Source organism: Dendrobium catenatum, unplaced genomic scaffold (genome assembly GCF_001605985.2).
Source record: "Dendrobium catenatum unplaced genomic scaffold, ASM160598v2 original_scaffold_104185, whole genome shotgun sequence".
Lineage (NCBI taxonomy): Eukaryota > Viridiplantae > Streptophyta > Magnoliopsida > Asparagales > Orchidaceae > Dendrobium > Dendrobium catenatum.
Window position 1 is genome coordinate 95743 of NW_021422623.1, and position 5733 is coordinate 101475.

Sequence of the window (5733 nt, forward strand, 5' to 3'; positions counted from 1 at the left end):
TATTAAAATATTTAATTATATTATATTTATAATTTTATATTTGTGAATTTTTAAATAATTTATATTTATAAATTAAATTTAAATATGTAATATAAATTAGCAATAATTTATATTAAATTATATGATTATTATCTTTCTTTATTTTGTTAATTTTATTAAATATTTATAATAATAATATTATTTATTACGTCATCCGGTTCGACCCCGGTTCGACCGGTCGAACCGTGAACCTCTACTTCTTCCGGTTCGTTGTCCGGTCCGGTTTTCAGAACCTTAACACTACCAAAAAATAGGGTTTTCGTAGCATAATATTTCACTTTTCCCAGCGGTTATACCCGCTACAATTTAATTTGCAGCGGTCGGCGAACCGCTGTTTTTGCCATCCGCTACAACGGCCTTCCGCAGCGGTTTGAAGACCGACAGGGTAGCTTTTTATGTCTAGCATTTTTTTGAAGCGGTCTTAACCGCTGCTAATATACAGAATTATGGCGGTCTTAACAGCTGCTAATATACATAAGGAGATTTTCGTCGCGCACGGCTGTCTGGATTCGGTTCGAACGCGCGAGCACAGAGGAAGATGAATTAGGGATTCGGGTGTCTTAAAGTTACTTATGGGATTTGCCAGCGGTTTTAACCGGTGCAACTTGCATCGGTTTTAACCGCTGCAAATGAATTCGATTTCAGGTGCAAATGGTTGCTTCTACCTTTCTTAGCATAAGTCAAATTTAATACCTCTACTTTCCTAACTGGGTCATCGGAAGGCAGCCATTTTATGTGACCAAACCATCTAAGGCGACTCTCTCTAATCTTATCTTCTACTGGAGTTACTCCAACCTTTTCACGTATATGCTCATTTTGTATCCTATCTCTAAGGGTAAAGCTACTCATCCACCTGAGCATGTTCATCTCTGCAACACTTAACTTAGTATTATGCTTCTCTTTTAATGGCCAACATTCGTCACCATAAAGCATTGCAATTCTCACTAACATCTTATAGATTTTTCTCTTAAGTTTGAGGGGTACTTTTTTATCACACAATAAGCCCGAAGCTTTCCATCACTTCAACCATCCAACTTAATTCTACTGATAATATCCCCATCTATATCACCATCACTCTGAATAATAGATCCAAGATATCTAAAATATGCACTCTTATTAATGACTTGATCGTCCAAAGTCACAATCCCCTCACTAGGTCTATTACTACTAAAATTACACTCCATATATATTGTATTTTAGATTTACTCAAGCGAAAACTATTAGACTCTGAGGTTGACCTCCATAATTCAAGTTTACCTTCAACTCCCTCTCTAGTCTTATCAACAAGAATAATATCATTAGCAAGAACCGCACACCAAGGTACATCCTCTTGCAAATGTCTAGTGAGAACATCCATGACTAAAGCAAAAAAGATATGAGCTTAAGGCTAATCCTTGATCCCAACAAAAATAGGGAAATACTTGGTCAAACCACCTTGTGTTTGAACACAAGTAATAACTCCTGCATACATATCTTTAGTGATTTGAATATAAGAGTTATTAACTCCTTTTCAAGAACTCTCCATAGCACTTCTCTTTGAACTTTATCATATGCTTTTTCTAAATCAATAAATATCATATGTATATCCTCTTTATTTTCTCTATTTTTCTCCATCAAACCTCTTACTAAATGTATGGCTTCCATAGTCGACCTACCCGGCATGAATCCAAATTGATTTTGAGAAACTCTTCATTCAAACTATAAGTAATAAATTAGGTGAAGTGCTCATAAAGCAAAATTTACATTATTTCATATACACGATTATTTATAAAGTCTTTCAAAAATATAATTTTGGACATAAAATGAAAATAGCATTGTAGTAGATGAAACATATTAAAAATTCATCCCCAATAATTGTGTCCTTAAAACATGTTTCCCAAAAGTGCTCCCCAAAAGCTCTTTCTCTCAAAGCTTTAAAAAACCACATTCAAGATTATGAATTGTATATAGCATCATAGAAGTCACATTTACTGTTAAAAGAAAGAAAATATTTCATTCTATGTGATTTTGACTATAAATTGAAAATAGACTATAAGATATGCAAATGTAATTCACAAGAGATGTGTGTCATTAATTGATTTATTTATTTATTTTTTTTTAATGGAAATCATGCTGGTTGATTTTCTTAGATATCGAGATGGTGAGTCTGATCCTTGCAATTTACCAGGGTTATTGCACAATGCTTCAAGAGAGAGGAATAAATTTATTGTTCAACTCTAAAAATAGCTTTCTACATGTCCTCTAATATTATGCATTTACACGGGGTGGGGGTGTGAATTAGTTTTTAAAAACTTTTGAAAATTTTTAAAAATTATCTTTCTTAAAAATAATTTTGATATGCGAAAGATTTAAAGAGATTGAATACATTAAAAAAAAAATCAAAAGCAACTATTTTTTTTTTAGTTGTGTAGAAAACAATTTTGTAGAAAAATAAATTTATTGTGGGCAAATAATTTATTTATTGATTTTTGTTTCATTTCTGTATTGATTTTTAAAATAACATTCAATTATTCACCAAAATGCATCTTTCTTTAAGATAACCGAACCAACACAAGAAAATACCAGAGTGCAATAAAAGTAAATTATAGGAAAAGCAAAGTGTGGAAAAGTAAGACGATACAAATCGAGGTTTATAGTGATTCAGTCAAATTAGCCAACGTTCACTCTCCAAAAATCCTCTTCTTTAGGAATTGTAGTATACATGTATCTCCTTCAATATACAAATCAGCGGAGAATCACCATAACAGACTCTTCGCACCCGAAGAATCTCCTCATCTTGCCTCCTCAGTCTGGCATAGCTATAATTTTTCCTTTTCCTCGCAAGTCCGATGGAGATGTTGATCCTACCTCTCGCCTCCTAGACCCGACAAAGATGTTGAAACTCTTTTCACCCTCATGCCCAACGAAGATATTGAAACCTACTTTGACTTCCATGCCAAACAAAGAAGCCACTCTTAGCTTCCTCGACTAGAGAGAGTCTTTTGCTCAAAATAATAAACCTCTTTGAGCTCTCCTCCAAGAGCTCCACACAAATAAAATTAGACGACTCAAGGTGCAGGTTTGCATGAATAATCTTATGGACCCCTCACACTCCCTTGACACCCTTAAGGCTCTTCTCATTCTCTCAACCTTACTTCATCTCTCTTCTTTTGTTTTGTGGACTCTTTCTAAGTTCTCTCATTAAAAGAAGAATTCATAATTTGGATTCCCAAAAACAAGTTCTCTTATGCCACAAATAATTTATAAAGTAGGCTATCGAAAACCCTTTTTTTTAATTAAATATCCTCTAATCATATAGTACAATTATCATATCATATAGTACGATTAGTTTAATACCTTCAAATATCATCCTGTATAATTAGTTCTAATAAAAAATTAGAACAAAACGGGATGAACTAAAGTTCATCATGAGAGCTCTCGGGTGAATCAAACTATACGATATATGTATTATATAGTATGATTGATAAGTGTTAATTACATATTATTTTATGTGTTTTATTTTCAGGAAAAAAGCTTTGTTTTAATTTTTTGTGTTGAAAATACAAAAAAAAATTGATAGAAAAGTCTAAGAGTCAACAATGTCATGACATCCGATGAAATAATGCCACGTACACCGCTTCCTTCAATACTGTCGAGGCACTCTAATTTTGACAAGGTGGCACCGTGTTCTCTGTTTGCAAACATTATGGAGGCCACACACATAGTGTTGCAACATTTTCAATATCGCGGTGTCAAAAAGTTAGCTTGGTTGTGATAAATTCTCTATTTTCAAATATTGCGATGCCACAATTCTTAGGCCTTGGTATCATTTTTACACTTGGGTGCCACATCGCTCTAATATTCATAGTGCTGCGGCGTTGAAGTTGCAATTTCCAAGAGCCATGTTCTACCAATGAAGAGATGCGACTACTCGCCAAGGAACCGATCCACATCAACAAGCGTCGCTACGGTGCAAAAGCTTCATCACCGAGGTGCTAGTTCACGACAGGGGCACTGCGATTCCATTATTTTAATCATCGTAGTGCATGTTACTTTAGTATTTTTTTTATAAATAGTTGGGATGTTATGTTTGTAAGAGAGTTTAATCACTTGAGTAAATTCAGTACTTTTTAGAGTACTATTATTTCCTCTTTGAGTAAAATTATAGAGAGGCTTGGAAAGTATAAGATATAGCCATTTAGAGTGTTTAGCCTATATTTCTTGAAGAAACTCTATAAGGTAAAAGGAAGAGTTTAAAGGAGATACTTTAATCCTTGCAGATGATATCAATGTCTTGTATTTTCATTCTTTCATGAATTTAATGATAATGCATTTGCTAGTTATTCATTTTATATATGGCTAACTCTCTTATTTTGGATTGATTAAGTAAAATGCATGTTGAGTACAAATAATCTCTTATTCTATAACAATTAAAAATGTTTTTAATATTGTCCTACTCTTTATTTAATACACATAGTGATCAAATATGTATTTTAATATTGTGTGATGTATTGACTCATTAGAGGAATGTGAGAATAATAAGGAATATTAAGATATGATGTTTATATGCCTAGATATAGGATGTAAAATTTTCTATGTTTTTATGGAGATATTATAACTATAGGAGGTCAGGAGATATCCTTTTCACCCCTACAAACTCGATAGAGATCTAAGTTAAGAAAGTTTCTATTTGCATGCTTTACATTCTTGCAACTTGTATAGTTTTGATGATCCTAAATATTATTGTTTTAAGTTTTATTTTCTCCTAACACTTTTTGGAAGAATTGTTTTTGCTCTAGTGTGGACTAACATTTTAGGAAAATCGAACTTCAGACTAAAGAAGACTTCAAATGAAATTCAGCATGAGATAGCTTGTAAATTGAAGCTTATATTTTTTATTATATTGAGTTTGAGAGAGAATGATTGTAATTTAGTAGCTTAGCACACACACATGGGGATATCTTTAAAAAATCATACTGATCATACGGGATTAACCAAGTTCGTATAGGACGGTCTAGTCAGTTATCCCCTCGGAAGAGCAATGGAACGAACAGGAAGTGAGAAAATTTTTCTAAGTCCTGATCGTCCAAATGAATTTCCCTATTCATCCTTGAACGATGCTCTCTGGATTCTCACAATATTCAATTCGCCCAGACGAAATTGACAGTTCATCCCAGGATGAACTTCTCTGGATTCTAAGATTGAATTGTTCGTCCAGACGAAATTGCTAGTTCATCCTTGGATGATCTCCTCTAGATTCTCAGTCTATAATGTTCGTCCAGATGAAATGGATGGTTCAACCCAGGATGATCTTCTCTGGATTCTGAGATTGAATTGTTCATCCACACAAAATTTCTAGTTCATCCCTGGACAATCTCCTCTGGATTATCAGTATGTACTGTTCGTCCAGATGAAATGGACAGTTCATTCCTGGACGATGTCATCGGGTTTCAAAGTTTGTGTTGTTCGTCCAGATGAACATGAACATTCATCCCAGGATGATGTTATCTATTCTTTTGACATACGAACCATTTGCAGTTATGTTTTATTATGGCTTTAAAATAACTGTTCATACCAGACGAACCTAGTTCATGCGGGACGATGATCGTGTATGAAGTCAACTCATCCCAATGCACATAAGAGATCGTACGCAACATTTCTACACTATTCATCCAGGATGAAATCACGATCGTACGGGATGATCGAGTGAGTACA